Genomic DNA, 11,446 nt, shown 5'->3' on the forward strand with positions numbered 1-11,446 from the left:
CTTGTTCTCTGAAAGAATTAAAAAAAAAAAAACTGAAAAACCTCTAGCCAGTCTGATCAAAAAGAAATAGGAAAAGACCCAAATAAATAAAATCAGGAATGAAAGAGGAGACATCACAACCAACACAGCAGAAATACAAACAATACTAAGGGAATATAATGAGCATTTATACACCAATAAAATGGGCAATCTGGAAGAAATGGACAAATTCCTAGAAACATATAAAATACCAAAACTGAAACAAGAATAAATGAAAAATTTGAACAGAACCATAAGCAGTAAAAAAAAAATCTAATTAGTCATCAAAAATCTCCCAAAAATCAAGAGTCCAGGGCCAGATGGCTTTCCACGGGAATTCTACCAAACATTTAAAGAAGTTAACACCTGGGGCGCCTGGGTGGCTTAGTCGGTTGAGCGTCCGACTTTCACTTAGGTCATGATCTCGCGGTTCGTGGGTTTGAGCCCCGCGTCGGGCTCTGTGCTGACTGCCAGCTCAGAGCCTGGAGCCTGTTTCGGAGTCTGTGACTCCTTCTCTCTCTGATCCTCTCCTGCTTACGCTGTCTCTCTCTCTCTCTCCTAGAAATAAATAAAAAACATTAAAAAATTTAAAAAAAATAATAAAAAAATAAAAATAAAAGTAAAGAAGTTAACACCTATTCTCTTAATGCTGTTCCAGAAAATAGAAATGGAAACAAAACTTCCAAACTCTTTCTATGAAGCCAGCATTACATTGATTCCCAAACCAGACAAAAACCCCACTAAAAAAGAGAGCTATATACCAATTTCCCTTATGAACATGGATGAAAAATCCTCAACAAGATATTAGCCAATTGGATCCAACAATACATTAAAAAATATGCTCACCATGACCAAGTGGGATTTATACCTGGGACACAGGGCAAGTTCAATATCCACAAAACAATAAATGTGATACATCACATCAATAAAAGGAAGGACAAGAATCACATGATCTTCTCAATAGATTTATAGAAACCATTTGACAAAATACAGCATCCTTTCCTGATAAAAACCTCAAGAAAGTAGAGACAGAAGGATCATACTTTGAGATCATAAAAGTCATATATGAAAGACCCAATGCAAATATCATCCTCATTGAGGAAAAATTGAGAGCTTTCCCCCTAAGGTCAAGAACAAGATAAGGATGTCGACTCTCGCCACTGTTATTCAACACAGTATTGGAAATCTTAGCCTCAGCAATCAGAAAACACAAATAAATAAAAGGCATCCATATCAGTCAGAAGGAAGTTAAACTTTCACTCTTCGCAGATGGCAAATGATTCCACCACAAAACTACTGGAACCAATCCATGAATTCAGTAAATGCAGGATATAAAATCAATGCACAGAAATCAGTTGCATTCCTATACACCAATAATGGAGCAACAGAAAGAGAAATCAAGGAATTGACCCCATTTACAACTGCACCAAAACCCATAAAATACCTAAGAATGAACATAACCAAAACAGTGGAAAATCTATACACTGAAAGTTATAGAAAGCTTATGAAACAAACTAAAGGAGACACACACACACACACACACAAACACACACACACACACAAACTGGAAAAATATTCCGTGCTCCTGGATAGGAAGAAAAAATATTGTTAAAATGTCAATACTACCCAAAGCAATCTACATATTCAATGCAATCCGTATCAAAACAACAACAACAACAACACTCTTGAGCTAGAACAAACAATCCTAAAATTTGTATGGAACCAGAAAAGACCCCGAATATCCAAAACAATCTTGAAAAGGAAAACCAAAGCAGGAGGCATCACAATCCCGGACTTCAAGCTGTATTACAAAGCTGTAATCATCAAGACAGTATGGTACTGGCACACAACAGGAACTCAGATCAATGGAATAGAGCATAGAACCCAGAAATGGACCCACAAGCCTATGGCCAACTAATCTTTGGCAAAGCAGGAAAGAATATCCAATGGAATAAAGACAGTCTCTTTGGCAAATGCTGCTAGGAAAACTGGACAGTGACATGCAGAAAAATGAACCTGAACCATTTTCTTACACTATACGCAAAAATAAACTCAAAATGGATGAAAGACCTAAATGTAAGACAGCAAGCCATGAAAATCCTCGAGGAGAAAGTAGACAAGAACCTCTTTGACCTTGGCTGCAGCAATTTATTACTCAACACGTCTCCAGAGGCAAGGGAAACAAAAACAAAAATGAACAATTGGGACTTCATCAAAATAAAAACCTTCTGCACCATGAAGGAAACAAGCAGCAAAACTAAAAGGCAACTGATGGAATGGGAGAAGATATTTACAAACGACATATCACATAAAGGGTTAGTATCCAAAATCTATAATGAACTTATCAAACTTTACAAAAAAAAAATAATCCTGTGAAGAAATCGGCAAAAGACACAAAAAGACACTTCTCCAAAGAAGACATCCAGATGTACAACAAACACATGAAAAAATGTTAAGCATCACTCATCATCAGGGAAAAACAAATGAAAACACAATGAGATACCACTTCACACCTGTCAGAATGTCTAACATTAACAACTCAGGTAATAACAGATGCTGGCAAAAATGTGGAGAAAGATCTCTTTTGCACTACAAGTGGGAATGCAAACTGGTGCAGCCACTCTGGAGTACAGTATGGACATTCTTCAAATAGTAAATATAGAATGACCCTACAACCCAGAAATTGCACTACTAAGTACTTATCCAAGGGACGCAGATATGCTGTTTCAAAGGGGCACATGGACCCCAAGGTTTATAGCAGCATTATCAACAATAGCCAAATTATGGAAAGAGCCCAAATGTCTATTGATGGATGAATGGATAAAGAAGATGTGGCATATATATACAATGGAGTACTACTCAGCAATCAAATAGAATGATATCTTGCCATTTTCAACAATGTGGATGGAACTAGAGAGTACTATAGTAAGTTATATTAGTCAGAGAAAAACAAATATCATATGACTTCACTCATATAAGGGCTTCAAGATACAAAACAGATGAACATAAGCGAAGGGAAGCAAAAATAATATAAAAGCAGGGAGGGGGATAAAACATAAGAGACTCTTGAGAACAGAGGGTAGCTGGAGGGGTTATCGGAGGGGGGATGGGCTAAACGGGTAACGGAGTTAAGGAAATCTACTCCTCAAATCGTTGTTGCACTATATGCTAACTAAGTTGGATGTAATTAAATAGAAAATAAAAGAGGAAAACTTATTCTACTTTTTTTTTACAAATAGTTTATTGTCAAATTAGTTTCCACATAACACTCAGTGCTCATCCCCACAAGTGTCCTCTTCCATGCCCTTCCCCCCCTCCTCCCCACATCCATCAGTCCTCAGTTTTTGTCAGCATTCAAGAGTCTCTCATGGTTTGCCTCTCTCCCTTTCCCCCACCATTTCTGCCCTTCTTCTCCCCCTTGTTCCTCCATCAAGTTCCTCCTAATCCTCCTATACGTGCAAACATATGATATTTGTCCTTCTCTGCCTGACTTATTTCGCTCAGCATAACACCCTCAAGGTCCATCCATGTTGCTACACATGGCCAGATTTCATTGTTTCTCATTGCCATGGAGTATTCCATGGTATAGATAAACCACATCTTCTTGATCCATTCATCTGTTGATGGACACTTAGGCTCTTTCCATGTTTTACCTATTGTGGAGAGTGCAACTTATTCTACTTTTAAAAATGGTGATATGGCTACAAAATGGAATAATCTGCAACTGTAAAAAAAAGGATGTAGAAGATCTCTATGATTTCTTTGATTTATTGTTAATGTAAACAGAATAAATGAATACAGTACATGTATTGTGCTTCCTTTTCATGTAAGAAAGAAGGGGGTATATGAAAACTTACATATGTCTCTTCATTTTGTGAAAAAAAATTGCAGGAAGTATAGATCAGAAATTAATGAGATTGTTACCTACAGAGAGGGAACTGGATAGGGGTTAGTGATGTTTCTCTCAATACATCGTTTTTTAATAACTCTGACATTTAGAATGATGGTAATGTTTTACATACAATCACAATGATAAAGTAAATTTAACCAGGATGTGGATGGAACCCAAATTGAATACCAGATGTAACAAATGAATCTGTTTACAAATAAATTACGTATTTACATAATCACAATGAAAGGAGGTGGGAAGGAAAATAACTTAGCCTAAGTAACTATGAAAAAAATAAAAGTAGTTCAATTGTGTACTCTAAGGCTTATGACAAAAAGAACTCTACACAAATATTTTATCCTAGTTAATATTTCTCAGAGTGTGAATTTTACATGTATGCTGTGTTGAAAAATATGCAAATATATTACGGGTAATAAAAACCAGGTATCTCACTGTTGCAGAAAGATGTCATAATACTGAAATACTGAATTGTAATAAAGTTTCAAATACTGAAAGGAGGAAGACTATAAGGAAACCGCAGTGTTGGAATAGAATCAGAGTTAGCAGTATGAATTTATGGTTTTAATACATATGCAGATATATCCAAACAGAAATAGAGATGTTTGTATATGTGTGTGTTAGACAAACAACATACATTTCCTAGTTATTTCTACTGGGAAGACCTAGAAGCAATGATATTCCAACACAGCAACAAATATATGTATCACTCAGGACTTGGTTTCTAACTATGATTCTTGGATCAAAGAAATCAGAGCTCCTTGTAGAAATGACTGGGTCTGGAACTGGGAAAAGCAAAGTATAAAATAAGCCCAAACATCATGTGGTACTTTAAAGTAAAGAAATGCTCAAGAAATGATCAGAGCATATTGAAAGGACACAGAAACAACTTGAAGGAATTTTTGATGGCCAAAGCTGGGATAATCTGAGCCACCAAAAATAGTTTGAGTATTGGATTATACCTATAGATAGAATAAATATCCGGGACTCTATTATGATATAAGTCAACATTTGAGTACATACTTAAGGAAAAAAGGAGAGCTCTTCCTCACAGTAGAGCTATAATAATGTAAAAGGAATAAAGAAAATGGGAAAAACCCCTTTACACCAGTACACAGTAATAATTACTGCAGGCAAAAGTCATCAATGAATGCTAACGTAAGTTGGTAAACAAGATGATGAGAAAAAGAGCATTTGCCTAGCCTCAGAATATTACATCCAGAGTACTGATTCATTGCAAAAGGAAAGACGATAATTTTATAGTGGAGAAACCCTGAAAATATTACCTTAACCAAGTGATGAAAATTAATATCATCACTATAGGCACATATCTACATCATGCCCCCTTGATGATGCACTGAAAAGAGAAGATCTTTTCTGATATATTCTTGCCAAAAATGTAAAACTTGAACCTAATCATGAGAAAATATCAGACATAGTCAAATTGAGTGACATTCTACAAAATAGCTTATCAGTATACTACAAAAGTAGATTATCATAAAAGAAAAATCTGAAAACAAACACAGATTGTTGGAGATCGAGGAAACGTGGCAACTATACACAATGTGACATCCTGGATTGGGTCTTACCCCAGAAAAAAAAAAGACACTATGGGAACAACCAGTGACTTATGAGGTTTTGTAGATTACTTAATAGTATCAATGTTAATTCCTAATTTCCATAGTTGTGCTATGGTATCCAAGATGTTAACATTGGCAGAAGCTGGGGGAAAGCTATATGGAAATTCTTCACTATTTCTGTAAGTCCAAAATTATTATTTTAAAGGACTCCGTTAAAAACAAATAATTTGAATGAAAATGGAGCATTAAACAATCCAAGCTAGATAAAATAACCCAGGACAAGTAGTAGTTTAAGCTTGTGGCCTTCCCATTCAAGCCCTATTCTTAAGGGATTTAATAAATAATTTTGAAAGTTTAATTTATAATTTAAAGTAAGGTATGGGAAAACATGTGAGAAGAACTCATGGCTATCCCTCACTGTAAGAACAACTGGGAATTGCCATCTAAATGCCCTAGTAGGTGAGCTTCTACATGTTTCTCTCACAAACACACAGATACAAGGGGTTTCCTATCCACTCTTCCCTTCCTGATGTTATTTACTTAAAAACTAAAATGCAACTTTTTTCACTCAAAATTATATTTTTAAAACATTTTTTATTAGTACACATGTCTGGTTCATTCACATAAACTATTCAAAATATTTCATAGTATGAATACGCTACAGTTTAAGTAACCAATGCTTTATAGGGGAGCATACTAATTATTTTCAATTTGTAGCTAGTACAGCAGGGCCGCGATAAGCATCTTCTCTATGTCTCTGTGTGCCTACCTAGGAGCATTTCATTTATATAAGTGAATGTACACATAAGAAAACACTATATAATGTGCATGAATACATACATATATATTTCAAACATGCATGCTAATCTCATATATTGATTTCTTAGTATCACTTTAGGTATAAAGAAAGGGATAAAGGGTAGATATAAGTTGGAAGCTTAGGCTAAAAATTTTTAATTGAATTTCTTTAAACATATTAAACAAAAAATGCCATAATGTTAGCATATGTTCAGTGAGTGGTGGGTAAATAAGTATCTATTATTGCCAACATGTTTAAAACATTTACTCATTAGAAACCAATGCTGTCTTCTGAATTTTAATTATTGCCAACCCTTTGCAATCTCATGATTTCCTCACAGCTGCAGCCATCATCTCTCTCTTCACCAAACTTCAAGGTTCATATTTCATATTTCATTTGCAAATTCACATTGCAGCCTCTTTCTTGACCTTCAAAGCCAGGAAGACAGGCCAGAAAGAGTTCGGAGAGCTATTAACCAGCCAGGTCTTTAAATCTTATGCCAGAAACAAGCTTATAAGAGACATTTCCTAGTTCCTTCGATTTTTGATGCACACAGTTGGAACACACAAATTGAAATGTGCCAGAATTTGGTTAATTGGGGGCACAACAGGTATAATTTAATTGTGTACTCAATTTTATAGCTGCTATTTTTAGAAGGAAAAAAATAACTAAATAAATATGAGCATAGATGCAGAGTAAACATCCTGTGATAATTTTACCCTATCATTTAATTATGAACCTTTCAGTACAGCTTTCTCTTTGTCAGCCTTGAAACCTTGAATTTCATTATGGCAGCAACAAGAGTTTTCTTTTCTTTTTAATTAAGTTTACTTTTCGATTTGGAGCTGATCACACTGACAGATGCTTTAATTTACTTGGAAGTCCACATTTCACTTTGCATTTATCTCCTTCTTGCTTCTGGGAACTCGTACATAAGAAAATTGTCCAGGGATGGAAGGGCCTTACAAAAATGCTTAGGGGAATACCAATGAATTAGATTTGATTGAGAAATATTTGCCTGCAGGCCTCCCTTCCCCCATAGGCCAACAGTAGATTATTCTCAGAAGCTAACTCACCACTGTCACGGATTTTATTCTAGTGCCATATATGAGATTAGAATCTCTATGTACATTTCCAGAAATCCTTAAAACAACCCTGCCTAGTAGATATTAAGGTTTCCATTTTACAGATGTGGGCATGGAGGCTAATGAATATATAAGCTGCCCCACATAGTACACAGCAGAAACAGTATGGAAACACAGGTTTGTCTGACACTAAACCTGCCATGCCCACTCCACACATCATCTAGCCTGTTTGAGGGCAAGTAGAAATTAACTTATTGTTCAACTAAGACAAGATAACTAATGAATACAGGAAATATAGGATTAAATCTGTTCCAACCTATGTTGAGCTTTCCCGAAATTAGGATATAATCACCTTCACACTAGGTGTGAAGACAGAGAGAGAGACAGCGTGAGCAGGGGAAGGTCAGAGAGAGAGGGAGTCACAGACTGAAACAGGCTCCAGGCTCTCAGCTCGCAGTCAGCACAGACCCCAACGCGGGGCCTGAACCCACGAACCGCGAGATCATGACCTAAGCGAAAGTCGGACGCTTAACCGACTAAGCCAACCAGGCGCCCCAACAAGTAGTTTTTAAATATGCCTTGTGGTGTATCAAAATCGGTTATTTTCTACATATTAGAATTTTAGGGGTGCAAACCTTATTTTATTCCTCCTTATCTTTGCAGGTCTGATTCGTTATAATAAGGAAGAAAGCCCTTCTTTCTACGGTGACAAATAGACATATGCAAACAATGTGGGTAGAAGCAATGCAAATCATCTAACAACTGATCTCCTAACAGGTTTTAGTTCAGGTGGTTGGGAGAGGAAAATAGTGCCCTCTCTTTCTGGGAAAGAAAAAAATGTAGCATCCAGATACTTTATCCTCCAACTGCCTAAGAAGACTTTCAGATTCTTCTTTTGCATTAAGGTAAACATCTCGAAGATCAGCACAGATTTATCATTCAGTGTCTTCACATTCCACAATAAAACTCCATACAAAGAATTAAAAGAACCTTGGTATCTGACAGATGGACACAGAAAGAATGTGTATGTGTGTGCATGTGTACACAACTGTATATATGTAGAGAGTCTTTTTAAAATATTTATTTACTTATTTTGAGAGAGAGAGAGAGAATGTGCAGGGGAGATGCAGAGAGAGACAGAGAGAGAGAATCCCAAGCAGGCTCCCCACTGTCAGCACAGAGCCCGACACAGGGCTCAATCTCAGGAACCATGAGATCATGACCTGAGCCAAAATCAAGAGTCAGACACTTAACAACCTGAGCCACCCAGGTTCTCCAAGTCTTTATTGAACCTTTGAAGTCAGGGGATGTCAACAGTCTCACCTTTGTTGAGAGAATTTTGCAGACTCCAGGTGTCTTTTCACTAGCAGATGGAATCAGCCAAAGGAATCTTGTCATCTGGTTCATTATCATCTCCATTTTCCTTCTGTTTTCATCCATGTACATAGAGGTAAGATAACACCAATCACTGTTATGCTACATAGTTCACCAAATTAGGAAAACTTAGTCCCCCCACACCTTCTTTGCTGAAAGAATATACAAACATACAGGGAGAGGGTGGAGCCTCTATCTTATAGAGAAAATATGCAAAGAAACATGATGAGATGCTTCTATCTGGTCCCGTCCTTGATAGGTAGAATGGCAAAGCTATCCTTTCTATTCTACTACTAAGACAAGTTTTTAAAATAACAAAATGTATAAAAGAGCATGTCCTTAGGTTCCTCCCACAGTGTATCCCAGATTCCTTTCTTGTCCCATGAACAGCATCTTGGTCTGCCTATCTTGCTGTCACCAAGCTGCACAGATGTAACCTTACAGCATCTTCCCTTGGGGGTCCTGTGTCTTTCCCACTTTTTGCCCACATGTTTCTGCCTTTATGTGCATTTCCTCCAAGGGCCCCCTCAATCATTATGACAAAGTTCAAAGTGGAAGGCCCAGGGTGTTAACAACCCAGGTGCTTACCCTTCACCAAAGGAAAATGGAAACTAGTACATGAGTACTCTCCTCTTCTATCTTTGTTGTCTTCTGACAGATGCATTATTCATGCATTATCCAGAAAAACCCCAGAGGAATAAAACCCCCATTGCCAACAGACCACAGTGATCAGTTCCACAAGGTGCCTTTAGAGTGGCTTTCTCTCTTCTGTTTCATTCATCCCAGTACCCCATTCCTGTGCTTTTCAGGTCAAGTTCCAAAACGAACCACCAGCATGGAAATTTTAATGTTGGGCTCTGCTTTTTCCAGAAACTAGTCCAGGACATCTGTGATATTGGACATGTCATGGGTTCTCATTGCTCATGTTTCTCAATTTTGTTTTGTTTCATTTTGAAAGTTGGAGGGAGTATCTTTTGCAGTGAGAGCCAGTGGGCATAACTGGCCAATTCTACTCTACTGAAAAGTTGGTGATTGCAATGATTTGAAGCTTCTTTCCTCCTATCCTGAAGGTAAATGTAAACATTTAACAATTCCCAGTTGAACTTTGCCATATGTTTAATGCCTTTGAAATGATGCCAGAAGAAAGCTTTCCAAGGTGAATTTCTTCCTCTATGTGTATTCACATTTGCAACTCTAATATTATGTTGCTGGGATTTTCTTTCCACTATAAATTTAAAAATGATGTAAATTTTTAAATCCCAGGCTCAAAAAACACAGCTTCACATTGGAAACTTAGATCTTTGGGTTGCATACGTACCCACTTTTCCTTGTGCCAGGCCATGGAATGCCCACTGGCAAACCCCTCCCCTGGTGGCAACAGAGAAATGATTAATGTGTGTTATTTCTACAATTAGGACTTAATGTTCCCTTAAGTGATTTACTCTGTTAGTTCTGGATGAGTTACTTTTGTTTTTATACTTTCTCATTACTGATTTGTATTTTTGCCAGCCTCCTTTAAAGGAGTGTAAAACAGAGCTGCCATAAAGCAAATTATTGGTAGACATTATTCAAATCATATCATGGTGTGTATATTTTAATTTACAAATGGGAGAACAAAGATTCATGAGGCAGTTTTCATTACATGGCCAAAATATCATTGAATATTTGCAAAGCCAAATTCCTTTACTTAGCTAGAGAGCCCTCCCAAAGAAGAGGCTCCAACACTTGTGTGTATTCTCTTTGAGTTCTGTTAGGTACCTCTGGACTTTTCAAATGGTCCATTATAATGTGTGCATAGTATACATTATTCCTAAGAGTAAAATGGGTACATTATCAACTGTTCTGTAATGCCTCACAACAGAGATGAAAAGCTTGCCTAACTGAGAAGTTCAATATGTCTCCTTTGTCCTTGGAATCATCATTTCTAATGTAAACTTTGCACTTGAATCATTACGCTTTATAGAAATGAAACAAATGGATTTTAATATAACTACCTTCTTTAATAGTTAGATAAAGAGTTTTTACCAGCTTGGAAATGTGTGCCTTTTCTGTATTTACAGATTGATTTAAACAAGTCAACCCCTACTCTGCTTTGGAGGGTCACCAACTCTCTGTTCTTCAAAGTCTATAAAATAAAGGATAACTTGAGAAAAATATGTCAGTCTGAAATTCAACATAAAATGACTCAGAAATTTCACAGCTTTTCTTGTCATCTGGCATTAGGTATTCCTGATTATACATGGCAGGGAATCCCAGGAGTTGTTATCATATTCAAAAGTCCCAGGATAAGATATGTCAAAATATTGCTTATACAGAAATTCACTAATGGCTGTGATATGAAGATGGATCTTTTATTAATCTATGTGCTTTATCTCAAGGAAATTGGAACCATATTGGACTAACAGAAAAGGATAAGCAGTATGGATTAGGTAGAATCTTACCTAGAGATACAATTTTAACAATAAGACTTGACTTCAAGCCAGAAGTCCCTATGACACTGTACAAACAAGGCAAAGGGAACCAAAACTCTTAAAAAGAACCAGCATTTATACCCAGAGTATTAATATCTGGTGTATAACAGCAGGAGACTTTAGGAATAGCTATAAAGTGGTCATGTTCAGTGTCAGTGTCATGTCAGGCTAGCGTTTCCCATATAACATTACAGGAAAAGAATCCAGTTTAT

General features: G+C 36.7%; 1 long non-coding RNA gene across 2 annotated transcripts in view; it reads left to right on the plus strand.

The window, feature by feature from the left end:
- LOC144221688 (uncharacterized) overlaps positions 1 to 10,896 on the plus strand; it is a 38,218-nt gene extending 27,322 nt beyond the window's left edge. Inside the window, exons 2-5 of one of the 2 annotated variants that reach the window (XR_013332142.1) lie at positions 8,053 to 8,294; positions 8,757 to 8,839; positions 9,722 to 9,833; positions 10,824 to 10,896. This is a non-coding gene — a long non-coding RNA (uncharacterized LOC144221688). The remainder of the gene's footprint in view (positions 1 to 8,052; positions 8,295 to 8,756; positions 8,840 to 9,721; positions 9,834 to 10,823) is intronic. The other variant, XR_013332143.1, reaches the window with a different exon arrangement.
- Positions 10,897 to 11,446: the final 550 nt, after the last annotated feature.

This window comes from Crocuta crocuta, unplaced genomic scaffold (genome assembly GCF_008692635.1).
Source record: "Crocuta crocuta isolate KB4526 unplaced genomic scaffold, BGI_CrCroc_1.0 scaffold161, whole genome shotgun sequence".
NCBI lineage: Eukaryota > Metazoa > Chordata > Mammalia > Carnivora > Hyaenidae > Crocuta > Crocuta crocuta.